This window comes from Mesoplodon mirus (assembly GCF_964341445.2).
Source record: "Mesoplodon mirus genome assembly, chromosome: 2".
NCBI lineage: Eukaryota > Metazoa > Chordata > Mammalia > Artiodactyla > Ziphiidae > Mesoplodon > Mesoplodon mirus.
Window position 1 is genome coordinate 143,819,657 of NC_138977.1, and position 27,251 is coordinate 143,846,907.

The window sequence follows — 27,251 nt, forward strand, 5'->3', positions numbered from 1 at the left end:
TCTAAGACTTTTAATCTGTTTCAATGCAGAGTTCTCTTTTTAAAACTTTTTTTTCCTGTATACTTCAAGGGTTTAGTGACAACAAATGAAAATATCTTAGTTGTAAAATGTGCCTTAAAAATGGAGGGAACTTGCTTAATGAGTCAGAAATTTAAAAATACAATTCATAGAGGTTTAAATAAAAACCCTAAAACTAAAGTCCTTAACAAAAAGATAATAAAACTTCAAGTGTGGAAACACCTACACAAAGATTAAATGTGAGTGTCTATTAGGTATGTTTCTCAAGTTCTCAAAGAAACAATATCACTGTGTATTCACACATTCTTGCCCAGTTTACACAACTGTATTTAAACTGCATAGCTTACTATTTGCTAATGCAAATGACATGGTAATGTTGCAAGTTACTTTCCTGTTTGCATTTGCTGAAATGAATATAAAAATTCTCTTTATTAACTGAAATTTGTCGTGATTTACCCTTAGTTTAGTATGCTTAAGCTTCTAAAGCAGTTTTTACATTTTCTTACTATAATGTTTATCACCAATATTTTAGAAGTATTTACTTAATGTCTTATGGCATATTATGTTTTATAATTAAATATGGCTTTGGAGTTATTAACTTATTACCTGTAGGAAGTACAATTTTAAGGAAACAAAGTTATGATGCAATATAAAAGCATTTTAGTTTGAGGCTTCAAAACTTCAACCTAATGATAAGCTTCCTCTACATGTTATCCCACAAGTGTATACTTTCAACAAATGATAAAGAGAAATCTATCAGCTCCTTGACAAACTCTTTGTGGTAGTGACTGGAGACATCAAAGGGTACATATTTCATACAGCAAGTCTGAGTCACCATGATGTCATTGAAGATTCTATTATTCCTTTTTTTCTCTATAAAATCTGAGGGAATTTTTTTATCATTATTATGTAAGTTTCAGGTGTACAGCATCATAATTCAACACCTGCATAAGCTACAAAGGGATCACCACCACAAGTCGAGCTACCACCCATCACCATACAGTTGATCCTAAAGGGACTTCTTATTTATTTATTTATTTTGGCTGCATTGGGTCTTCGTTGCTGCGCATGGGCTTTCTCTAGTTGTGGCGAGTGCGGGCTACTCTTCATTGTGGTGCGCGGGCTTCTCACTGCAGTGACTTCTCTTGTTGCAGAGCACGGGCTGTAGGTACGCGGGCTTCAGTAGTTGTGGTGCACGGGCTTAGTTGCTCTGCAGCATGTGGGATCTTCCTAGACCAGGGCTCAAACCCGTGTCCCCTGCATTGGCAGGTGGATTCTTAACCACTGTGCCACCAGGGAAGTCCCAGGGACTTCTTTTAATTAAGTTGAAATAGTTATAATACTTTCTTAAAGTTTTCTTCAAAGCTCTCACAACTAAAAAATATTTTTTAAAGCTTTGAATGTAAGTGTTCTTCCTTACATAATTTACTTAATGGTAAAATTTAGCAAATAAGTTAAAGTTCTCAGAAACTAATAGCAACTTTATAGTCTTTCTTTAAATCATTTGTCAAGATAAAATTTCAAATATTGGGGGTTTTTCCAATTTATTGAGAAATAATTTACATAGATTACTGTATAACTTTAAGGCATACAGCATTATGGTTTGATTTACATATATAGTGAAATTATGACCACTATAGGTTCAGTTAACATCCATTTTCTCATATAGATACAATAAACAGAAAAGAAGAAAGGAAAAAAATTTCTCCTCATGATGAAAACTCGTAGGATTTATTCTCTTAACAACTTTCCTATATAGCATACTTTAGTGTTAGCTACAGTTATCGTGTTGTACATTACATCCCTAGTAGGGATAATTACATCACTATTTAATTATCTTATAACTGGAGGCTTATACCTTTTGATTCCCTTCCTCCAATTCCCTCTCCCCCCACCCTCCTCCTCTGGTAACCACAAGTCTGATCTCTTTTTCTATCAGTTTTTTAAAGAATATATTCCACAGATAAGTGAGATCATACAGTATTTGTATGATCACTTAGCATAATGCCTACAAAGTCCATCTATGTTGTTACAAATGATAGGATTTCCTTGTTATTTATGGGTGAATAATATTCCATATTTTATATATATATATATTCAGTATATACATATATATTATATACATAATGGAATATTCTATATATACCACAACTACTTTATCCATTCACCCATCAATGAACACTTAGGTTCCTTCCATGTCCTGGCTATTGTAAATAATGTGGCTATGAGCATCAGGGTGCAAATATCCTTTCAAGTTAGTGTTTTTATTCCCTCTGGATGTATTCCCAGAAGTGGAATTTTTGGATCATATGGTAGTTCCAGTTTTAATTTTTCAAGGATCCTCCATATTGTTTTCTATAGTGGCTGTACCTATTTGCATTCCCAGCAAGAATGCCCAAGCATTCCCTTTTCTCCACATCCACACCAGCATTTATCTCTTGTCTTTTGATAGTGGCCATTCTAATAGGCAAGAGATAATATCTCATTGTGGTTTTCATCTGCATTTCTCTAATGACTAGTGATACTGAGCATCTTTTCGGATTCTGTTGGTGTTTCATATATCTTCTTTGAAGAAATGTCTGTTCAGGTCCTTTGCCCATTTTTTAATTGCACTATTTGTTTTTTTGCCATTGAGTTATAGGAGTTCTCTATGTATGTTGAATAGTAACCCCTTAACAGATATATGATTTGCAAATATTTTTTCCTGTTCTGTATGTTGTTTTTTCACTTTGTTGATGGTTTCTTTTGCTGTGAAGAAGCTTTTTAGTTTGATGTAGTCCCACTTGTTTATTTTTTTTATTTTGTTGCTTGTGCTTTAGGTGTCATATCCAGAAAATCATTACCAAGACCCATGTCAAGGGTCTTGTTGTAGGAGTTTTATGGTTTCAGGTCTTACATTTAAGTCCTAATCCATTTTGGGTTAATTTTTGTGAGGGTAAGATATGGATCCAGTTTCATTCTTTTACATGTGAATATCCAATTATCCCAGCACCATCTATTAAACAGACCTGTCTTTTCTCCATTGAGTATTCTTGGCTCCCTTGTCAAATATCAGCCATATATGCTTGGATTTATTTCTGGGCTCTTGATTTTGTTCCATTAATCTATCTGTCTGTTTTTATGCCAGTACTATACTTATTTGATGACTATAGCTTTATAGAATAGCTTGAAATCAGAAAGTATGATGCCTCCTGCTTTGTTCTTCTTTCTCACCATTTCTTTGTTTATTCAGGGTCTTCTGTGATGTCATATAAATTTTAGGAGCTTTTTTTCTGCTTCTGTAAAAATTGCCCCTGGAATCTCGTTAGGGATCGCACTGAATGTATAGCTGGCTTTTGGTAGTATTGACATTTTAACAATACCAATTCTTCCAATCCGTGAACAAGATATCTTTACACTTCTTTGTGTCTTCTGTTAACTTCTTTAATCAATTTCTTATACTTTTCAGAATATATCTTTCAGCTTTCTTGGAAAATTTATTCCTAAATATTTGGTAGTTTTTGATGCTATTATAAATGGGATATTTTTCTGAAAGTACATTGCTAGTGTTTAGAAACACCACTGAATTTGTATGTTAATTCTGTATTCTCCAACTTTACTAAATTAGTTGATTAGATCTAACAGTTTTTTGATTGAGTCTTTAGGATTTTCTATATATAAAATCATGTCATCTGCAAATAGAGACAACTTAATTTCTTCCTTTCTAATTCTGATACATTTTATTTCTTTTTCTGGCCTGATTGCTCTAGCTAGGATTTCCAGTACTACATTGAATAGGAGGGGTGAGAGTGGGCACCCTTTTCTTGTTCCTGACCTTAGAGGAAAATCTTTCAACCTTTCAACATTAATATGATGTTATTTTTGGGCTTGTGATATATGGCCTTTATTATGTTGAGATATGCCTAATTTGTTTAGAGATTTTTATCAAGAATGGATGTTTTATTTTGCCAAATGTTTTTTCTGTGTATATTGAAATGATTGTATGATTCTTATCTTTCATTTTATTAATGTGATGTATCGATTTGTGTATGTTGAACCATCCTTATACCCCAGGGATATCATACATTAGGTTTTAACTTAATGTTGTATTATTTGTACAAATACAAAATGGTCTTTGTTCATCCATCCCTTGATTCATTAATCAATACTTATCAAATTCCTAATATACCTTCTTTAGCATTCAGTGTTTTCTACATCTTTATTTTTAATATGCTGTCATGCCTTTCTAATTTGATTCTCAAATGTTCTACTTTTTAAACATAAAAAATTCTATAACTTCCCAATGCCTACTGAAAATAAGTCCAACTCCAAACTCCTTGGTCTGACATGGTGCCTTTCCTCAATGAAGCTCCAACTTTTGAGGTTCATCACCTATTATTCCACCTATTTGACATTTCACTCAAATCTTATCTAGTCACCATTCCCTAAATATCACCTTCAATTCCCTTTGCTTATTCTCTTGCAATGTAATGGCCTACACTTCTGAGTTCCTCACATACTTTAAGAACTATCTCAGACTTTACCTCCTTTATGAGATTCTACTCCATCCCAAATCAGAAACAACCTTTCCATTCAGTAAATTACCATTCTTTGCCTTCTATTTCTAACTCTCTCATGTCATTTATCACTTTCTACTTAGTAACAGAATTATTAGCATATGTTTTATCTCCCTCTTCCAAACTGAGAGAGGACTGGGATTCTGGCATATTCATCTTGGCATCTTGAAAGCTCTTATCACACTCTCATTACCCAACCTGTGACCATCTGGACCATCATCACTCCATCCTCCTGATACTTGGAGGGACTGCCTCTTCCTGGTAAAGGGTAACGCTTCCACCAGTGCACTGTATCTCATACCCTCCTTCCCACCTCCTTAAGGATCTCCTGCCACTGGGTATTCTCTTTTCCTTCTTTATTGGATTTTTCCTATTAGCATATAAGCATGCTTAAGTCTCTCTTAAAACCTTCTTTTCAACCTGATACACCCTTTCAACTAGCACACTATCTCTCTTCTGCCTTAACAGTGAAACTTCTTGAAAGCATTTTCTACACTCACTGTCACCATGTCCACAGCTCCCACTCACTTCTGAACCCAGTGTGATCTGGTTTCCATCCCCATCACTCAAATGAAGCTGTTATCGCAAGGGACACCAATGACCTTCTGGTTGCTAAATCCAATGGGTACTTCTTAAAACTGTTTTTTTTTGGGGGGGGGGTGCTCTCTACGTCACCTAACACTATGGACCATTCTTTCCTCTTTCAAGTGCACTCTTCCCTTGAATTTCTGTGATATTTTATGTTCCTGGATTTCCTCCTGAGTCTCAACCATCTCTTATAATGTGGGTTTTGGTCATTGTTCTGTCCTTGGCTTTCCTCTGTTCTAAGTCTACATGCTTTCCCTGAATGGTCTTCTAATCCACAGTTTCAGATGCCATTAGACTGGTGACTTTTTTAGCTTTGTTTTATTTCCAGCCTAGATATCTTTTCTAACTTTATACATACATAAAGCCTTCTACACTTTTCTGTTTGGATGGTCCATATGTACCCAAAGTACATGTCCCAAGACAAACTCATCACATTTTCTCCCTTCACCCAAATCTGTTGGCTTTTTTTGTTCCTCATCACATTGAAAGGTAGTACCATAAATCAAGTTTCCCAAGTCAGAAACCAGAGTATCTCTCCTGAATTGTCCTTCTCTTTTATTCTATATATTAAAAAAAAAAATACTGAACCCTGCTGATTCTAACTTCAAAGCTTTGGAATATGGTCTCTTTTCTCCCGTCTCTTTCACATTACCCTGGTTAAGACACCATAATTTTTAACCTGGATTTCTGCTATGCTTTCTAACTCATCACTCTGCTTTCAGTCTTGGTCTCTGGCAATGGATTTTCCACACTGAAGGTTGAGTAAACTTGACAAATACAAGTCATCCCCCTGGTCAAACACATCAGTCATGCTAATGATTTGTAGGAGAAAGTCCAAGATAGTTTACAATAAGATAATTTACAATAGTGTGCATAACCTGATTGCTACTCACTTCTCTGGCCTCATCTATGGTCACACCCCTTGAAACTCAACATTCCAGCTCTCCAAGTTCTCTCAACATACTGCACTTTCTCAACTTGGGCGCTATACACGCGCTGTTCCCTATGTCTAGATCACCCTGATTCCCACCTCTCAATGCCTTTGCAAGGCTAACTCCTTCTCATCTACCAAGTCTCTCAGCTTACGTCTCTTCCTCCAGAAAATCTCTACTAACTTACTGCCTCTGGGTCAGGTATTTGTCCTATGTACCTGCAGTGGCATCTTACACTTTGTAGATCAAACTTAATTGTTCTTGCCTGTTTACCTGCCTATATGCTTATGAATTGGGACTGTCTATTACATACACAGCCATAACCTAATGGCTAATACATGCCTAGTACAATGCCTGGTACATAGCAGTGACTGATACGTATTAAAGAGATCATAGATGCTCAAAAATGTATATAGTATGTGATGGATTTTTAAAAGTAATCAAACTTACCACAGTGGGGAGAAAAGGGCTTCTGGGCTTGGTTAGATAGTTTTGTTTTGTTTTTTGCCATGTGACTATAAGATAACAATTGTTTCATCTAAGCAAGTCAATACATGGTCATATACATAAGCCATATCATGAAATAGTAGGGCAATTCTATCAAATTATATTTTCATATGTACATAGATGGACAAGTCTACACAAATTGCCATATCCTAACACTTGGGTCATCCTGTGGTAATCAGCACTGACCTTTAAGAGGATCCAAGTAAATGAACGGGCTAGGGGAAAGTCTGTACATTCATGACTTTAAACCCAGCCTGTGTATGTGTTTACACATTATAATATTTATATTGAAGAAGTAATTTAGCATAGATTATATTGAACTATTGGAGAAATCACTTTTCTTTGGGCTGGACAATTCTAGTCATTCACAAATTGAAATAAATTCTTCAGTTCAGTTTATAGATCTACACCAAATGTATTGAGTTAGCCAAAAAGTGCCTTCAGTTTTTAAGTAAAAATAAAAGACACATTTTTCATTTTCACCAAGAACTTTATTGAACAATGTATTCACTCTTTTGTTCCACTACCTTCTGCCATTTTTCAGGCAACTTCATAATTCCATCTTCCCGAAACGTTTTATCTTTTTGAGCACAGAACTGTTCCAAGTGCCTTTTACAGTCTTCCAGGGAATTGAGATTTTTCCCACTAAGAGAATTTTGTAAAAACCTACATAAATGGAAATCTGAAGGTGCAATGTCTGAAGGTGAATATAGTGGATGAATCAGAACTTCCCAGCCAAGCTGTAACAGTTTTTGCCCGGTCGTCAAAGAAACGTGTGGTCTTGCGTTATCCTGATGGAAGGTTATGCGTTTTTTTTGACTACCTCTGGACGTTTTTCATCGACTGCGCTTTCAGTTGATCTAATTGGGAGAAGTACTTGTTGGAATTAATTGTTTTGTTTTCCAAAAGGAGCTCATAATAAAGGACTCCCTTCCAATCCCACCATATACACAACATCATCTTCTTTGGATGAAGACCAGCCTTTGGTGTGGTTGGTGGTGGTTCATTTCACTTGCCCCACGATCTCTTCCATTCCACATTATTGTACAGCACCCACTTTTCATCGCCCGTCACAGTTTCTTTTAAAAAACGGAACATTTTCATTACGTTTAAGTAGAGAATTGCATGCGGAAATACAGTTAAGGTTTTTTTCGCTTAACTTATGTGGAACCCAAACACCAAAGTGATTAACATAACCAAGCTGGTGCAAATGATTTTCAATGCTTGTTTTGGATATCTTGAGTATGTTGGCTATCTCCCGCGTGGTATAACATTGACTGTTCTCAATTAATGTCTTGGTTTGATCGCTATCAACTTCAACTGTTCTACCCGACTGTGGAGCATCGTCCAGCGAGAAATCTCCAGCACAAAACGTCGCAAACCACTTTTGACACGTTTAATCAGTCACAACACCTTCTCCATACACTGCACAAATCTTTTTTTTTTTTTTTGCGTTTCAGTTGCATTTTTACCTTTCTCGAAATAGTAAAGCATAATATGCCAAAAATGTTGCTTTTTTCTTCCATCCTCAATATTAAAATGGCTACACAAAAATTCACCAATTTTGATGTTTCTTTTAAAATGCACACTGATATGACAGCTGTCACAATACAATCTAACAAAATTGTTTTGAATAAAGTCAAAGACAACTAAGTGCTAGTGGAGCCATCTTACGGAAAAAAACGAAAGAAACTTTTGGCCAACCCAATAACATTTTTAACTGTCCAAAATGGCTAACTGCATAGAAGAAATAAATAAATAGCAGTGTGCTTAAATCCTAGAGAGTGTTCAGTACCTAATTGTCAATAGCTGGACAAGCAAGGGTCATCTTTTTCAATTCCCTCCTCGTATAGATGAGGAAAAAGGAGTCCGGAGAGGTCAGGTTTCATTGTTCAGGTCACCCAGTATATAGAGGCCAATCTCCCATCTTGTTAGTGGGATCAGAGTAGAACCCATTTGGCACACCTTCCTACCCAGTCCTCTTTCCATTACAACGTGTGGTCCCTGACCACCCTCATGTCCTCTCATTTGCAGCTTGTGTAAACACTCTCAGCCTGGCTCAGAATTTCCAAGTCTTGCAACTTTGAGGAGGTATTTCAATGACGTATGTTTTCTGGCTAAGGTTGTAAAAAAAAAATTTTTTTTTAATGAAATCTTATCTGGAATCACAATATAAAAAACAGATAAAATTGGGCTTCCCTGGTGGCGCAGTGGTTGAGAGTCCGCCTGCCGATGCAGGGGACACGGGTTTGTGCCCCGCTCCGGGAGGATCCTACATGCCGCGGAGCGGCTGGGCCCGTGAGCCATGGCTGCTGAGCCTGCGCGTCCGGAGCCTGTGCTCCGCAACAGGAGAGGCCACAACAGTGAGAGGCCCGCGTACCGAAAAAAGAAAAAAAAAAAAACAGATAAAATAAATGAATGAGTTTTTCAGGCAATTTAAATCTTCGCTGTTTGTGGAACCCCTGAAGCCCTTTCGAAGGTACAAAATACCTAGGGAGGGGAGTTGGGAAACTACTCTAAACTGAGGGAGTTGGATCTTTGGCAGCAGAATTTCTGGGTTCTGCCATTCTCCTTGGACTTGGAGAGAGCCGGCTGACACAGCAAAGCATTACTTTAGCATCCTTATGTGTTTTAATAGGGTTGATCTTTTTTACTGTAATCAAGCACTGAATAATTACTACAATAAGATAATAATGTAACTCAGAGCTCAGCCAAAATGATAGAAAATTGGGGGGAAGGACTTCTCATGCTTTCTTCCTTTGTCATCTTACATGCATTCATTCAACAATTTTAAAACTGTTTATGTATTTATTTTTGGTACTATTTTCCCCAGAGGGGCTTTGGTCACCAGCATCTTAGTTAGTGCTCCTGCATCTTAGATACCTGTCCTAGGGGAGGCAACAAATTTTTTTATTAACATAGTTTATGTTGCAGACACTGGCCAGTCGTTAAAACATTTGCAGGTTCCATCTGCCCTGTTTTGCTTTCTTCCCATTCCTAACTTCAAGTCTACTCCATATTTCAGTTGCTAGTAATTCTTCAATGCCTATTTCACCCTTGTTCTCTCTTGAATAAAGCCATGTCTAACTCACCTGCAGGAGACTAAGATTGCTTCTTCCTTTAAACCCTTATGGCATTTGCTCAGATTTCTTTTATAATACTTGGATTTATGAGTTTTAGAGTTTTCACAGTACTTGTCTCCTCTCTGCCCCACCATCCACTCCTCTCCACACCCCACAATGCACACTTCTATTTTCGAGACACTAGCTTTCTTACTTACCTATGTATCCATGGGAGCAACAAGCCCAATGCCTTTTAAAAAAAGAACAGGCTATGGGAAAGATGAATTGAATACAAATCCTTGCCTTACAATTTTTTTAACCTAATATGTTGGTTCGGTAACCTTTCTGCATCTCAATTTCCCTATCTGCAAAATGGGGAGAAGACTTATTTGTAAGCCTTTGGTTACGATTGCAAACAATGCATATAAGGTCCTCAGCCCTGGGCTAGTCAAGGAAGTCTGTCACTATTGAATACATGAATTAATTCACATAGCATGGAGCTTTGGTCTGCAGGTTACTGGGGCTGCAGTAACAGTCCTTCCACCAGGTGTAGAAACCTTACATGTGTAGATACATAGGCCAGAGCTTGGTCTGTAAACTCTGTCTTGTAAAGGCCAATCTTCTTTCTACACAATCTGTTCTGTAGTCCTGAGCACACATAAGGCAGTGCAATATAATGGAAAGAACTACTCAAGAGCAAGATAACCTTGTTTTTAACCTAAGCCTTTCTTTTTTAACCTAAACTTTGTTTGTATGATACTGAGGAAGTCAGACATTTATACCCTGAGGTTTTCATGCATAAGACAAGAAGAACCCCGCCATATTTGCCTCACAGGCTTTTAGTGTGGAGCAGAGAGAATTACTGAAGTGAGAGCCATTTGGAAACTGTGAAGGGAAATACCAATATGAATTAAACATTTAGTTGGCTTTTTAAAATTTTTCAGTTGGTATTATATAAACTTTGTACACAATTTAAAAAATACAAATGGGTAGACAGTGAAAGGCAAGTCTTTCTCCCACTCCTGTCCCCCAGCCATGCAGCTCCCCTCACTAGGGCAACGGATGTTGTCATTTTTTGTTTATCTTTCTAATATATTTATATGCAATGTATTATGTAACTTTTTATAAAAATCTCCAACAGCCCCCTACACCTTCCTCCAGCCTAAGGTTCCACTTCACACTTTTAAAGCCAGCAACACCCAGGGCTGACACTTATAGTTGGCCACCTTGCACTGTTAACTGTATTTACTATTAAGAGGTACTCAGTCACTGAGAAAGATTCTGTCCTAAGTCTGAAAAAGCCATCATTCTCAGCACACAATCCCAGCAGGGAGCAGAGGGCCCAGTGAAGCCCAAAGATGCTACATCTTCTGCTCAGAACTATAATACCTAAATGGTCCCTATTCTCACACATTCCAACTGAAGCCACAATCCATTGAAAATCACTTGTTTTACTTTTTTTCTTCCACTTGCCCTTGCTCCACTTTGATATATATGAAATGATTTATTTGGATGTTCCCCTATATTTTCTTGAAATAGTTGTTTGTATACTACTTGAAACCATCTTAATCTTTGGCTGACTTTTGTGTGATATTTACATCCTATCACATCCACAAGATTATAGCTCAGATTAAGTGTCATTATACCAAGCTCTTCCAAATCTTTAGGTGAAAAGTCTTCAATAGCTAAAGTATGTGGCTTTAAATATTAGAGAGCTTCTCTAATATTAAACTACTTCAAATGAGCGTTGTAAACCCTGAAACTTAAAGATTGTATTATTTGAAGTCTTCCGGTAGGTACATCCTGAATTTTGAAGATCACACTTAAAATGATCAAGATTAATGTTTTAAGTGATCATCTGTGTTAGTCTTTAGTCACTTATTCAGTCAGGGTCCAATCAGAAGACAGAAACCCTGTCTGTTCTTTAAATAGAGAGAATGTAATATAATCAGGTGTTGGAGAACTGAAAAGGGCAGACCAAGGGCAAAAAGGGAACTTGGAGGTCTCCCAGAGGTAGCAAGTGAGAAAGCAGAGGGTTCCCCTGAGCACAAAGAGAAGACGTGGAACTGTTCAAACCTACAAGCCTGGAATTAGAAGCATGAAGGAGTTTGGTGGAGCTGAAACTCAGATCTCTGAGGATGAGACACAGTTAAACTCATGCTGCTGTGTCTGACCTGCGACCTGTGACCTGGACCTCTAAGGACAGGATGCTGGTGTTTCTGACGGGAGGTGATGAGGCTGACTCTACAGGCTGGGAAATCCGCAAACGGGCATCCATTGCTGCTACTGCAAAATACCACCATGGCCAAATGGAGAAGCCCCACTGGGTGAAGTCTGAGGGCACAGGAAGCAGAAGCAGCAGTGGGAATAAAACAGGAAGCACTGAGGAAGGCCGTGCCCCTTCTTCGTCCTCCAACCCTGCACTCTCACCCCAGCATCCATCGGCAGAGCCCATTCCAGAGCAGCTGGCAAAGCAGAGACGTGTTTTGCCAGATCCTCAACACAACAAAGTGGGGAAGGAGAAGGAGGGAGGTACAAAACGGAGTGAAAAGAGCTTAATACCAGGCACAAAAATGTTATGTATTCAAAGGGGAACCTTTGAGAAGAGAATCATTCCCAAACCCGAGAGGTGAAAAATGAAAAGTCCATCATTGTTTTAGGAAGACCTGTGAACTGTCCACAGCTTCTCAAACATTGGTCAGTAGAATTTATAAGTTATTCTCTTCTATGCTTTTGAGATAACAAATATATTAGAAGATTTTGATAAAACACCATAGTATTACTCTCAGTTAAGAATTAATTAAGTGGAATATAAATCATCTCTCCATCTCCACTCGGAAGCAGAACTATTCCTCTACCTTAAGTGAATATCTGTCTCTTGAGATGCCTGAATTAGGTGTTTCACCCACTGAGAGATGCCATTTAAAAACAAGACTTTTTGTGTTTACTTTAGGTTAAGATCAATTAAGTTGGCCTTTAATTTGGTTCTTCCCATTCGTATTATAAAACTGATTTTCTAGTTCTCTTGAACAAAGATAGTACAAGAAACCTATAATAGACCTGGAGGTGTGTGTGTATTTCTGTGAGTGTGTTTACGATCTATAAGAACTGGCATCCCAAAATAAAAGTGAGAGTTAGAATAAAACTGTTGCTATACTCTTCTCCTACTGACCTAATTCTGTTAAACTTAGCCCCAAACATATTATAGCTTCAAAAGAACACAAAAATGACATTCCATATTAATATCACCTCTGTTGAATTATGTTGATGACCCTCTGTTGAGTTTTTGAGCCTGTGAGTTGAGGTAGATTAAAACTGGTCACAAATTATTTACAGATTCTTCCATCAAGAAGTGGAGTCTAGGGACTTCTCTGGTGGTCCAGTGGTTAAGACGACATGCTCCCAACGCAGGGGGCCCGGGTTCGATCCCTGGTTGGGGAGCTAGATCCCTCATGCATGCCTCAACTGGGAGCCCACATGCAGCAACTAAGAGATTCCACATGCTGCAACGAAGATCCTGCACATAGCAACGAAGATCACAGGTGCCACAACTAAGACCCGGCACAGCAAATAAATAAATATTAAAAAAAAAAAAAAAAGAAGTGGAGTCTACTTCCTCACCTCTTGAATCTGGGCTGGCTCTGTGAGTTTCTTTCATCAATAGAATGAGGCAGAAGTGACATTGTGTGCCCTCCATGCCGGATCTCAAGGGGCTATTTCTTCATCTCTCCTCCTTTCTTGCAGGCCTCAGGGGCTCACTGCCCATTGCTCTCCTGTATTTCCTCCCTCTTTAGGGTCTTTCAAGAGCTTCCCACTGCTGTGGATCGGACAAGAGTCCTTCCTGCCTTCCTCATAGCCTAGGACTATCTCACTTTGCATGCATGCAAAGCAGCAACAGCATGAGATATTATTTTAAGTGGTTCCATAGCAAATATTTTATTTATTTTAATGTGTATGAGAAAAAAAACCATAACTAGCATGTGAAACAGATATTACTGTTTAGGTTGTTAATTTCCTTTTAAAATAAGCTATTTAGTAAAAAAAAAAAAAAAAAAAAGAAGGTCTACAGTTTAAACAGATCAAGTAAGTAATAGTAAAGTCTGTGTTTAAATATGGAAAACTTTTGGGAAATTCTGCTGTAAGGCATATTGGTTCAAATCCACCCAGTGAAAATACACAATCCAGTTTAGTTTCTCTCCTTTCACCAAGAGGACCCCTCTAACTTCAAAATCCTCCCCACTTCAGTTTTCTATCTTCCTTCCTTTCACTCAGATTGCCCATGAAAATGAAGCAGCTCTTTGAAGCTTCTCTAACTGAGAGTGAGATGCAAATTCTTGAAATATGCTACTCTGCCTCCCAGTAAATGTCAGTGTACGTTTTTGTTTTCTCATTACATAAGTATTGACTCTGTGATGTTACCTCTAGATCTGGTGCTAAGTCACATACCATTCCTTTTTTCTTGGCCTTCTCGACTCCTCTGATGCACTCTGTATTTTCCGGCCCCCATGCCCACTACTGACTATCCTTAACCCTAATCACTTTATTACGTGTCTTTATTTTCCCATCACTCTCTATTTTAAGTTCTTAACTACTATTTTGTCTTCTCTTCACTTTTTTCTCTCATTTTTATCCCTACTTCCCATCATCTTTATTCTTCATTTTATTGTGTTTCTCCCCCTACATGTGTTTTGCTAGACTTGCCTTGAAATACAGAGGAAGAGCAAGTAGGGGATTTGTAAATGTATTTGCTCATGTAAAGATGAAGAGAATCAAACATTTTTGCACTTCTGAAGTTTTTTCTGCACTTGGATCCTGCTTGATTTGTATCACCTATTCCCTTAAGAACATTCTCGCTAGAAATAAATTACAAAATTTCTGGTCCAGAATCGATCGGATATAAGATTATCTTTAGTTCTTGAATGAGACTTTGTGTTTAACACAAATTACATATTCCTCATAGGTTGGTGTGCAATTTCCCACACAGATAAGGTCTTTGAAAAGTTCTTTCAAAATCAGAATGATTTTTCTATGTTTTGACAGATGTACAAATGAGTTCTTTGTAGTTTAGTGTTTCAAATGACCACTGAGTTTCCAACCTATTTGAATTTTCATGATGTTATTCTCTTTTAATTGCAGAAAAATGTCCAGCCCCTAAGTTTTGTTTCTTTACCATAGGAATTCTCTCAGATTTTGACTGAGTAGTCTAAGGTTTGGGGATTGGAAGTGATATAATACCAGTATGATTAGCACATTCATAGAAATTTATAGACTTAGAAATATAGACAGTTACTGATAAAACGCTAGGAAGACAAGAGAAAAATTCAAGGTTCTAAATAGGTAATATTTATGGAGAGAATATGTCATATAAGGATTAATCTGAACAAATGAAGCAGGTTTAGGCTAGATAATCTAAGTTTACATTAACAAAAATCAAAATTTTCCTTTGTAACACCAAGAGTTTTCAGATTCACATCAGACTCTGTCAGAATGAAAGCTGTTTTCCCAAAATAATTTCAGTGGTTCACTTACAATTTATTATCTAGAAAAAATGGCTTTATTCCTTTTAAATGACTCAAAATAATGCAATATTTTCCTTCAATAGAGCATAAGATTTTTGAGAAGTTATTCTCAGGGAACAAGAACGACCTACGTTTCTCATTACCTTGCACATACAGATTTTGAATTTTACAGGGTAGTGATTCATATTTGATCTAGTTTTATAATAGAATCTGATTTGGCACAATGGAGTAAATATTAATACATTTGTTTCATAAATGCTGGAGAGGGTGTAGAGAAAAGGGAACCCTCTTGCACTGTTGGTGGGAATGTAAATTGATACAGCCACTATGGAGAACAGTATGGAGGTTCCTTAAAAAACTAAAAACAGGGGCTTCCCTGGTGGCGCAGTGGTTGAGAATCTGCCTGCCAATGCAGGGGACACGGGTTCAAGCCCTGGTCTGGGAAGATCCCACATGCTGCGGAGCAACTGGGCCCGTGAGCCACAACTACTGAGCCTATGCGTCTGGAGCCTGTGCTCCGCAACAAGAGAGGCTGCGATAGTGAGAGGCCTGCACACTGCGATGAAGAGTGGCCCCCGCTTGCTGCAACTAGAGAAAGCCCCCGCACAGAAACAGACCACAACACAGCCAAAAATAAATAAATAAATTTATATTAAAAAAAAAAAACTAAAAATAGAACTACCATATGACCCAGCAATCCCACTACTGGGCATATACCCTGAGAAAACCATAATTCAAAAAAAGGCATGTACCACAGTGTTCACTGCAGCACTATTTACAATAGCCAGGACATGGAAGCAACCTAAGTGTCCATCGACAGAGGAATGGAAAAAGAAGATGTGGTACACATATACAATGGAATATTACTCAGCCATAAAAAGAAATGAAATTGAGTTATTTGTAGTGAGGTAGATGGACCTAGAGTCTGCCCTACAGAATGAAGTAAGTCAGAAAGAGAAAATCAAATACCGTATGCTAACACATATATATGGAATCTAAAAAAAAAAAAAAAAAAAAAAGGTTCTGAAGAACCAAGGGGCAGGATAGGAATAAAGACGCAGACGTAGAGAATGGGCTTGAGGACACAGGGAGGGGGAAGGGTAAGCTGGGACGAAGTGAGAGAGAGGCATGGACATATATACACTACCAAATGTAAAATAGATAGCTAGTGGGAAGCAGCCACATAGCACAGGGAGATCAGCTCGGTGCTTTGTGACCACCTAGAGGGGTGGGATAGGGAGGGTGGGAGGGAGGGAGATGCAACAGGGAGGAGATATGGGGATATATGTATATGTATAGCCGATTCACTTTGTTATAAAGCAGAAAGTAACACACCATTGTAAAGCAATTATACTCCAATAAAGAAGTTTAAAAAACCATACATTTCTTTCCTAGATGTGGCATTTAAAGTAGAAATGTGACAAAATCCAGTGTTAACTGGTCTAATCCAGTAAGGAATTTAATATGTTTGAGTCTGTTAGTGCACACTGAGAAACTTAACAGATTTTTTTAACATTATGTTATTCTATCCAAGAAAAGTTTTATTTTCTCAAAGGGAACTTTTTAATATGCCACACTACTAAGAAATAGTTAAAATGGATGTTGATGTGACTGGACTTGACTTGCTCTTGAATTCTTTAGTTCATTGCCCACATTTGTAAGGGACTACCTTAAATTGATTCCAAAAGGGGGCGAAGAGGGTGTCATAGCCGAAAGCACTGCCTGGGTTCAAACTTCTTCTTGGCAAGAAACAGGACAAGTTCTGACAACCTCAGTAGCCTCATCTCTAAAATGGGCATCATAACAATACCTACTGATGCTGGCTCTTGTGGGGACTAGTGAGCAGTAACAGTAGAGGTGTGTAGAAACCACCTAATAACAGAGATTAGACAGACAAAAGGTGAATGCGGGGATGCCTTTTTCTTTTTTTTTTTTTTTTCCCACTAATTGACCTCTAGGGTTAACAAGTTCCTTGTAATGGAAACTGGTTGAATCAAAGGTATATATAGTCATGTCTGCTTTTTATGAGCTGCACATGTGAAGATTTTTGAAAATTATGTTAGCCCTCCTAGCCACACTGTTTTTCATGGACAAGCCAGTTTGTCAAGTGCCATTAGGGAAGGACCCATACTGTGTCAACTGGATGGAGTTTAAATGGTTTTCAAGTAAAAGACTCAGGCAGCTAAATCAAGTTGGACTATTCCACTTCCCTCTGGTTTAATCTTCCAGACTTGTGACCTGAGACGTTTGTGGCTAGAATTGATGAATTCATACACTTTGTGAAAACAGTATGTGTGATTAAATTTGCTCTTATAGAGTGCCAAGGAGCCACCAACTCAAATTCTGTGGTAAAATCTTTTTTTTTATTATTGTCTATTAACATGACAGAATCAAAAAGAGAAATGAATATGTGAAAACAGTTGATAGAGAGGTTACAAGTAATATACCTGGACAGCCTGGGGAGCTGGTTAAGAGCAGAGGATTTGGGGTCAGACAGAATGAGGTTCAGGTCACTTGTGTCCCTAAACCTCAGTTTCCTCATCAGTGAAATGTGGAAAATAATGTTTTTCAGTCTTTGTTTTAAGGAATAAACTAGATAAAAATTTGTAAAGGGAGGAGTATTAGATATAGCACATTTTATAAACCTGAAATTGCTCATTTTGGTCATCCTAATGCCCAGGTTCTCGATGATTCCATTCATTTCGTTTTTCACTTACAAATGGTCTTCTGATTAGGCAGGGGCAAATGTTTTATGCGTTTTCAGGCAAGTTGAAGCCAGGGAATAAGAATGGGCAGTTATTTAGTGCCTATTTATATATCCAGCACTTTACATATTCAAAACTGTTTAATTCTGACAATAAAATTCCTCTCAGGGAAATTTTATTATTCCCATTTTACAGATGATAAAACTGAGCTTGAGAGAGATTAAACAACTTTCCAAGTCACACAGTCTCCAAGTCATTAAGGGGCAATGTAGGAAACTGTACGCAAGACCTCTGATTCAGAAGCCTGTGTTCCTTCCACTCTATCGATGCCATTGAGCTTCAAAACATTTAAAAAATAACTGGGCTTTGTGACCACCTAGAGGGGTGGGAGGGAGATGCAAGAGAGAGGGGATATGGGGATATATGTATACATATAGCTGATTCACTTTGTTATACAGCAGAAACTAACACAATATTGTAAACCAATTATACTCCAATAAAGATGTTAAAAAAAAAAAGAAGAAGAAAATAGAGGGCTCTGGAGAAAAATCAAAGAAAATAAAAGCTGATTCTTTGATATAAATATAATTGATAAATCTAAAATAAATAAAATAAAATAACCGGGCTTTGTGTCTGAGTGGCCTTAAGGTAGTATGATGTCACTGGCATGTAGCTATCAGGCGCTTGGGCCAATCTTCCTACATGAAAGAATTTTCTTTTTAACTGTGTCTAAACAAGCCATGAGAGGTAGAAAATAAAGCAATTTTTAAATTATCCCAAATTATAGGAACATATTAATCACATAATCCTGGACTCACTGTTATATCTAAGAATACCTCCCCACCCCTATTCCTTTCAGCCCTTTTTCTGCTCCAGACTGGCCCAGTGTTTTCGCATCTCTTTTTGTGGGTGTGCACATATCTTCAGTAACCTCACTACAGTGCTGCTAGTTTGTCTTGCATGGTCTGCTCTCTCTACATAATTGACACAGTGCAGGCTACTGAAAATAGCAATCTATGTTGATTTGGTCAACCAGCCTGGATCAAAGTACAGTGGTGGAATACCACAGGCTGAGACTCGATGTCACCAGTGGATTCCTTCTTCTAGAACATAGGATGCACTCAGGAAATGTTTTTCTAGATTGACATTAAAAAATACTTTAGTTTTTCTAAAAAATACTTTAGTTTTTCTATCACATAACTGATAAAGTGTAATATATCAACTAGCAAAATTGTTCACGGGAAATGCAATGAATGAGCAGATATATACAGTGGACCCTTGAACAACATGAGTTTGACTGTGCAGGTCCACTTATACGTGGATTGTGGATTTTTTAAAATAAATACTACAGCGCCACATGAACCTAGGTTGGTTGAATCAACGGATGAGGAATCACGGATATGAAAGGCCGACTATGGGACTTGAACATCGAAGGATTTCAATATCCACAGCCGGTCCTGGAACCAATCCCCCAAGGATACCAAGGAAGACTGTACTTTGAAGTGAAACAATAGGGGATTTTATATAAGAGGAACCTATTTATTATAATCAAAAGAATGCCTCTTTTACAAACCAGGAGTGTCCTTCTTAAGTGTGGCGAACAATGCTTTCTTTAATGTTTTATTTGTTTAGGTTATACTCCTTGCAAAGAGGAATGAAGCCCAAACCTCATCTTATAACATGGTCACTCCAATCTACCCAACCTACGTATCCGATTTCTTTTTCTATATTAATTCCATTAATTCCATTACAAAACCCATCCCAACTAAACTAGTCTATTTTCTGCCTCTTAATGCATCTTGGTATTTCCTTCCTCTGAACCTCTCCCAATGACACTTCTGTTGCTTTGATACTCTCAGTCTCCTCTCCCTTAATTCAAACTTTTCCCAATGGTGAAAAAGTTACATCCTGCAATTTTTACTATGCCCTTGGAACTATCACTTGGTGTCTGATGTTGTGACCAATATTTGAAAGCCAACTGACTTGTCACTATTGTGCTATATGCTCTCTGAGGGCAGGGGTGACATCTGTCTTTTTAATAATACATCATCAAGATCAGTCAGGCAATAGGCACTCAATAAATATTTACTGAATGTCTAAAGGAAGGAAAGAAAATATGTCTGAACTCATCTTACAGACTTTTCCTGGGCAAACACTATGCTTTAGATTTTTTTTTTATCTCTTTAGCATTGAGTTCAGTGCCTTGAACAAAGTAACAATAAAAACATTCTTTTTCGATGCACTAAGTTAATCTTTGGAAAGCCACGCAAAATTGCGTTTGAGGTTTCTAATAAAATTTTTAACCTTTTTTTAAATCCAGTGTTTCTTTTAAGATAATGGTAATTCTGATTTAAATTAAATGTATTTAAATGTACTATAATGGTTTTAAAATATCCCATTCTAGTGCTCACACAAACTAAAACTCAAGAAAAATATGTTGATCTTATCTATACCTTTAAAATTAAGGTAATTTCCTATACTAGTGGGTTTCTTGGTAACACTTTCTGAATATGTCATAGTCTAGGCTGTTCCCTCTTCCTTCAAACCCTCATTGACTCCACCCTGCCATCCTTTAACCAAGATGACTGACACATTCTCTGGGTCTCTATTTTTTAGATGTTACTTTTTCCAAGAATCTTCCCCTGACACTCCACTCCAATTTCTCATGGATTTGCACAGCGTCTCACTACTCACTTATTACATCACATGGTAATTACCTAATTCTCCACTAGACTAGATTACTGAGAGCAAGTGCCCTGCTTATCCTTTTCTTCCCAGCAGCTAGCATAGTGCCAGAAATATAGTAGGTGCTCAACAAGTATTTATTAAGTGAATAAATGCCCTCATGAAGAATGAGGGGTAACTCAGGCTTAAGGTTTCCACTTAACATTGGTTCTGTGTGTAAGAGACATCAAATTAGAGGCAATCGTTAATTTTGAAGGGAATTTAGAGTACTACTTCAAGAATTGTGTAACAGCCTCTGCCATGGAGAGGGTGGAGTAGGGAAGGGATTGAAACTGAGCCAACAAACAAAAGAATGCCTGGAACTGATTCAGTAGAATGCCCAGGCATGGCATGATACTGTTTTATCCAAACTTATATTTGTATGATGGTTTCCACCAGTTCTTCTGTTCCAGTCCCCAGTGCAGAAATGTCCACTACAACACTCTATAGAGTTAAGTATATGTATAGAAGGGTCTATTTATATTTGTGTAATATAAGAAATACGTTGGACAAATAAATGCATGTGAGATGTTGGCCAATCATTAGGCAGAATACTATGATAAGGCTTTGATGACCTTTCAATCTATTTTCATGATTAGGCCTGTTCTATAAGGCAGTGGTTCTCAAGAACCACTAAGAATCATTGAGGATCTTAGAATCGTTGGGGATCCCAAGCAGTTTTTGTTTATGTGGATTATTTCTATCAGTATTCAACATATTAGGAATTAAAACAGAAAAAAATTTTAATTTATTAATTTATTTTAAAATAACTATAGCATATCTACCATGTTAGCATAAATAGCATCATGTTTTTCTGAAAATAACTATATTTTCCAAATAAAATAATCTAGTAAGAAAAGTGGCATTGTTTTATATTTTTTGCAAGTCTCTTTAATGTTTGGCTTAGTAGAAGACAGCTGGATTCTCCTATCGCTTCCATATTCAATCTGTTGCGATATGCTGTTTTGTTTGAAGCAAATGAGGAATATCTGGTTTCACACAGATATGTAGCTGGAAAACGAAGTAACAGTTTAATAACTTTTTCAAATAATTCTGGATATTTTTCTTTGGTGCTATACGAAAACTCAACAAGTGGTAGTTTCTTAAACTTTATAACTGCAATACGGAATGTGAAACCACATCAGTTAACGTTTCATACTCTTATATAAAAATTCATTGGTCTGTCTTGGGCTTTGAATGGATCTGTAACTAATGCACGATTTTAGAACATCACACATTATTGGTCATTTGGAAAATACTGGTGCACTGCGTAAGCAGACTTCCAAATATCAAGACATTTCATTGTACAATATCAAAAAACCACATTAATTAAAAAGGCCACAATCCTATTAGAAAAGAGTTTATGTTTTGGGAAGCTGTCAAGCTCATGGTAGCAGATACAAGTTTTCTAATTTCTATTTTTTTTTTCCTTGAAAGCTCAAATTTTTCATTGAAAATAAATACTGCCAGTTGTTTACCTTGAAGTGACAGGCTCACTTAATTTGTTTTGAAAAAAAATGTCTGCCAAACATCAAGTGTGAATAACCATAGTTTGTCTGTCAGTTGTTCTTGCAAGTAAAAATATGTTTCATGAAAAAAGACAACAACTAGTTTACCTCACAACTCAATTACACAAGAGTCTTAATTCAGGACACTGTATGCAGCAGAAAAGTTTTATGTGTGTCTCTCACTTTGCTATACAGAATATTAAAAAGACAAAGTCAAGGGTTAAAATTTAATAAAATAAATAATTTTTACTGCATCAAAGGCATTCTTAGGAGAAACTGACATTTGTAGCAGTGGAGATGACAATAACTACTGGTACGGTTTGGTGCCACTGCCTTGATTCATGCTAAGATGTTAGCAGTTTTACCCGCTATTGCTTTTGTACTATTGATATTAGTGCAAATGTCAACACAGTAAAAAAGGCAAATTACCATCTTCGAGTTAATATGATAGTGCCTTGGCCTTACAGATCTCCCTGAAAGGGTCTCATGCCCCACCCCTCCACTGTTCTGTGGACCACACTTTGAGGACTGCTGCCTTAAGACAAGGGCTTGAACTAGGACTTCTCTTAAATAGACTTAAATTACACTCTTAAGTTTATAATAGTCTTGGACTTTTAATTTTTTCCCAATTGACTGAATATTTATGAATTTCATAGTTTAAAAGTAAATTGAGGGCTTCCATGGTGGCACAGTGGTTAAGAATCTGCCTGCCAATGCAGGGGACATGGGTTTGAGCCCTGGTCCAGGAAGATCCCACATGCCGTGGAGCAGTTAAGCCCATGTGCCACAACTACTGAGCCTGCACTCTAGAGCCTGCGAGCCACAGCTACTGAGCCCACGTGCCTAGAGCCTGTGCTCCACAACAAGAGAAGACACTGCAGTGAGAAGCCCGCACACCGCAACGAAGAGTAGTCCCAGCTCGCTGCAACTAAAGAAAGCCCACGTGCAGCAACAAACACCCAATGCAGTCAGAAATAAATGAATTTATTTTAAAAAGTAAATTGAAATATAAGTAATCAAATATCTGCCAAACACTTGAATACAGTATAGTACCTAATCCTCACAAAACATCTGTAAGTCAGCTATAATTTGTTCCATTTCTATATTGGAAAAAACAACACTGAAGCTCAGTGAGATTAACCTATTTGTCCCACAGCAAATAATTACCAGGTTTAGAATTAAATACAAGTCTGTCTGACTAAATAATGCATGTTCTAACTAATATGGCACATCTCCCAAGTCTCTCAAAACACACTGAGGGTCCGTACATATATAAATATAAATACACACAGTGCCACTGGCTTTACCAATGGCACATTTTTTGAGAAGACAGCTATATTGATATATGCAAATCCTGATGTTCAAAATTAGGAATTTGGGGGGAACTTTCATAAAAATACCTTTCACAGAGTTTTTATAGAACTTTCCCCATAGACTACTCAGTCTGTCATTAATTAGCTGATTTAATAAGTCACTTTAACATCTTTTGGACTCAGTTTCTTCCCAGCAATTTTAAAGCACTATCTTAATGCCTGGTTTATCTGAACTCCCATCAACACTGTGAGATTCACCAGGTAGATATTGGTGCCATCGCTGTACTGAGGCGGGAAGAGATCCTCAGAGAACTTCACAGACTACTCTGCCTTTCTCTCTCCACCTGCTTTCCCCTCAGCATTGTGCAATTAAGACCAGGTATATCAAATAAGGAAAACAAACAAAAGTACAACTACAAAAATGCTTTTCTCATCATCTCTCTCCTTCCCTTCAGGGCCAGAGTACTAGGGAAATGAGCTATGTTCTCTGTCCCCGTGATCTCACCTTCTCTACCTGCTATTATCTGGATCCATTACACACATACAACAGAAACTACAATTGCTTAGGTCAAGATCACTGAGACATTCTGAAAAGAGTAGCAGTTGCTTTTTAGCCTGGTTGTATTGTTCACCCTGCCACCTTCCACCTTGGTCAGCAGTCCTTTCCTTCCTCGGCTTCATCAATGCCGCTCCCTCCTTGGTCTCCTCTTCCCTCTCTGGTCTCCATCTGTTTCTTTCAAAGGCTCCTCTTTCCCCATCCAGCCCTAGAACATTGGTGTTCTGCCATGTTCCTTCCTAAGTCTTCTCTCCCTGGCCGCCTTCCCCCTCTCCCTGGCTTCAAGAAATATCTGAATGCTGATAATTCCTGATGGATCCTCCACCTTGGATCTTCTCTCCTAGGAACTTTGTTTCTGGCTGCTTACAAGGTACTGCACTCAGGTGTCCCAAATGCACCCGCTACTCAACAAGTTTAAGACAGAACTCATCCCATTGCTCCTAAAATTCCTCCTCTCTATACATTGTTTCTCTTGACAAATGGCACCATCCCCTGCCTGCTTGCCCCAGCCAGAAACCTGGGAGGCAGTCTAGACTACTCCTCCTCTGCATTACCCTCCATGTGCAATCAACCACTAGGTCCTGCTATACTATTTCCTAAATATCTCTAGAGCTGTCCCGATCTTCCAATTGGTACTTTCACTGCCCTAGTTAGGGCCTACTTTTTCCTCTGGAAATAACCTCTTCACTGTTATCTATTTGTCTTCCACCATTATTCCAGAGGTAACTTTCCAAAACTCGTATTTGATGACATTTGAAAACCTTAAACTCTGTCCTTGCTTTAAACCCTTAATAGTTTCCCAACTACATACCAACTCCAGAAAGTTCTGGCTCTCTGGGCCTGTAGTGTGTGGTGTGGCCTGGCCTTGCTTGCTTCAGCAGCAATTCAGCCACATCTAACTTCTCCCAGTTCCCAGGACACACCGTGTACTTTGACACTTTTCTAACCTTTTCACTTGCTTCTCTCTGTTTGTGGAAATCCTTTCCTCCCCCATCCTTGTTTGCCTGGCATTCTCTTCCTCATGCTTCAGAACTCTACACTAAAATCTCTACCAAGAGTAACTTCTAAAGGGGAATTAGCTGCTTCCCTTTCCATGCTCCTACAGGAACAGGTACAAACACATATTATAGCGCTAATCACATTTTCATTGATGCCTCTGTCTCCCCACCAGGCTATAAACTTCTTAAAGGCCCAGCACTATGTCTTACCTTGAAATCTTGGCACCAAGACATGTATGGTACACAGCAGGTGCTTAATAAATGTTTGCTGAGTTCTCCAATGGCCTGTTTGGGGCCATATCTCAGAAGTGCAGAAGCCACTCTTCCAGATCTGAGCAGAGATCCAGAGATCCCTTTTTCCTACCTCATTGTCTCATCTGCTAAAAACGTTTGCACAGTGATCTCAACGTCCCTTTTAGCGCTTAAAAATTCTAAGGCTTTTATAAAGCGATTTTGTGGAGTAAATCGGTTTCATAAATCCACCTACTGCAGTGTTCTCATCCAGGAGCCACAAAACTTAAGGAGCTGCATTGGGCTGTCCTCTGTGACCAGATATTTAACAAGAATATTACCTCGGTAAGGTTGATTTTCATCTTCATTTTTCTGTGGCAACGAGAAGCGGGCAAGTATTTTTCCTGCTTTCATTCCTGACACTATATCTTAATAAACTATATGTTCTGAGAACTTAAAGTGCAAGGGTCTACAAACCAGGTTAGCCGAAAACTAGGTTCGAAGTTGCCAAAGTGAGGTCACTAAATCACTTAGTCCCGCCCCTCCCGCCCCCGCCCTCCCGCAGCCTTTTCCTGCGCCCAGGCCAGGTTGCAAATTAGGTAACTTCTTATCATAATTACCTAGTCAGCCTTAATGGCTTCACACACTCCGCTCAGTCTCTCTGGTCCTGCAGGGCCGCTTTTCAATTGTTAAAACAGCTGCTGAGTTTCAAACCCGAGGAGGCTCGGAGTGCGCCGAGGGGGAAGCGCTCCCCGGCTGAAGGCTGTGGTAGGCAGGCGGCCGGGTGAAAAGTGGGACAGGAATGCACAGTTTGCACACTCTGCTTCCGCCTCCAACCTTCTCCGTTTAGCTCGTCTCCCCACCCTGCCCTCAAATCAACCCGAGTTCCCCCTTATTGTGCACCCAGATCTCCCAGACAGGGCGATGGTCCCGTTATGCGTCTCTCTGAGTTTCGTAGCTTTGAGGGGGTCTCGGTGGGCCTCCCTCTGCTTCCCCGCGGCTGGCTGGGAGGTAAGGAGGGGGTACGCCCCCCGCGATGCCGCCCGCGAGGGTCCATTTGGGAGGGGGGGGAGGATGTGTGTGTGCGTGTGTGTGTACGCGCGCGCGCGCTCGGTGGCGCGCAGCGGGAGGGAGGGAGGAACGGAGCGGGAGGCAGCGGGCAGAGGGAGGGGGCGGGCGGGCAGCGGTGGGGCGGGAGGGGGAGCGGCTCCGGGCTTCAGCAGTGACACTCGGGAGAGATCACACACTCCCAGCTCCGAGCCGCGAGAGAGCGGAGCGAACCGAGCCGCTCACACGCCGCCGCCCCGTGCGCCCAGCTCTCCCCGCGCGGCGCTCCAGCCTGGAGCCGGTGCCCAGAGAGGCCGCCCGCGGAGCCCGCGCCGGCTCCCCTCTCAGCTGCAGCATCCTCCCGCCGCCCGGCCCCCGCACGCTCCCTGCCTTTTAAAAGGACCTTCCGCCGCTCCCTCGCTCTGCCCCGGGATCCCCCCAGTTCCGCGCTTCTCCCCGCGCCACTTCGCAGCAACTTCGGCGGCCGCGCGCCGCCAGCCCTCTCCCGCCTTTGAAGTTTGCAGCGCCGGCCGCAAAGTTGGGACACTTCGGCCCATTTCATTTTTCTCCTTTATCCGCCTCTTCCTCCACCCACCTCCCCCAAGTCCCTTTGGTTCCAGAGTACTGGTGCTTAGCATCTTGGCCGGAGCCGGGGACGTGGCCCCATCACACCTCGGGAAGGGATATTTCCTCTTCCCCCCAGGAAAACATTTTTTTAAGGTAAGTTGCGAGAGAAAAGCAAACCCCCGACGTCCGACGCCTTTAGCCCGCCACCCGAGACCTGGCGCAAGAAGCGTTCGCACCCAAGGGCTCGTCTGGGATGGGGGTGGAGGCGCGCGTCTCCTCACTTGGTGGGGCCCCGCTAGGTTCTCGGTCACAGCAGGGCGAGGGCGCCGGCTCCCGAGGAGCCGAGGGCGTGAGGGGCGTGGAGCAGATCTCCCTCAGTTCTCCAGGCTGGCTTCGTGGCTGGGCGGCCCCAGCGGTGCT

The 27,251-nt window shown here is 39.5% G+C and overlaps 1 protein-coding gene and 1 long non-coding RNA gene across 2 annotated transcripts in view; one reads left to right on the plus strand and one right to left on the minus strand.

The window, feature by feature from the left end:
- The window catches only part of LOC309815528, a 460,183-nt gene that overhangs the window by 378,850 nt on the left and 54,082 nt on the right, over positions 1–27,251 (minus strand). The gene's annotated exons all lie outside the window — the stretch shown is intronic.
- Positions 26,482–27,251, plus strand: part of NDNF (neuron derived neurotrophic factor) — a 39,301-nt gene continuing 38,531 nt past the window's right edge. The window contains exon 1 of the mRNA XM_082604084.1: positions 26,482–26,984. The gene's annotated coding sequence lies outside the window, so the exon portion shown is untranslated. The remainder of the gene's footprint in view (positions 26,985–27,251) is intronic.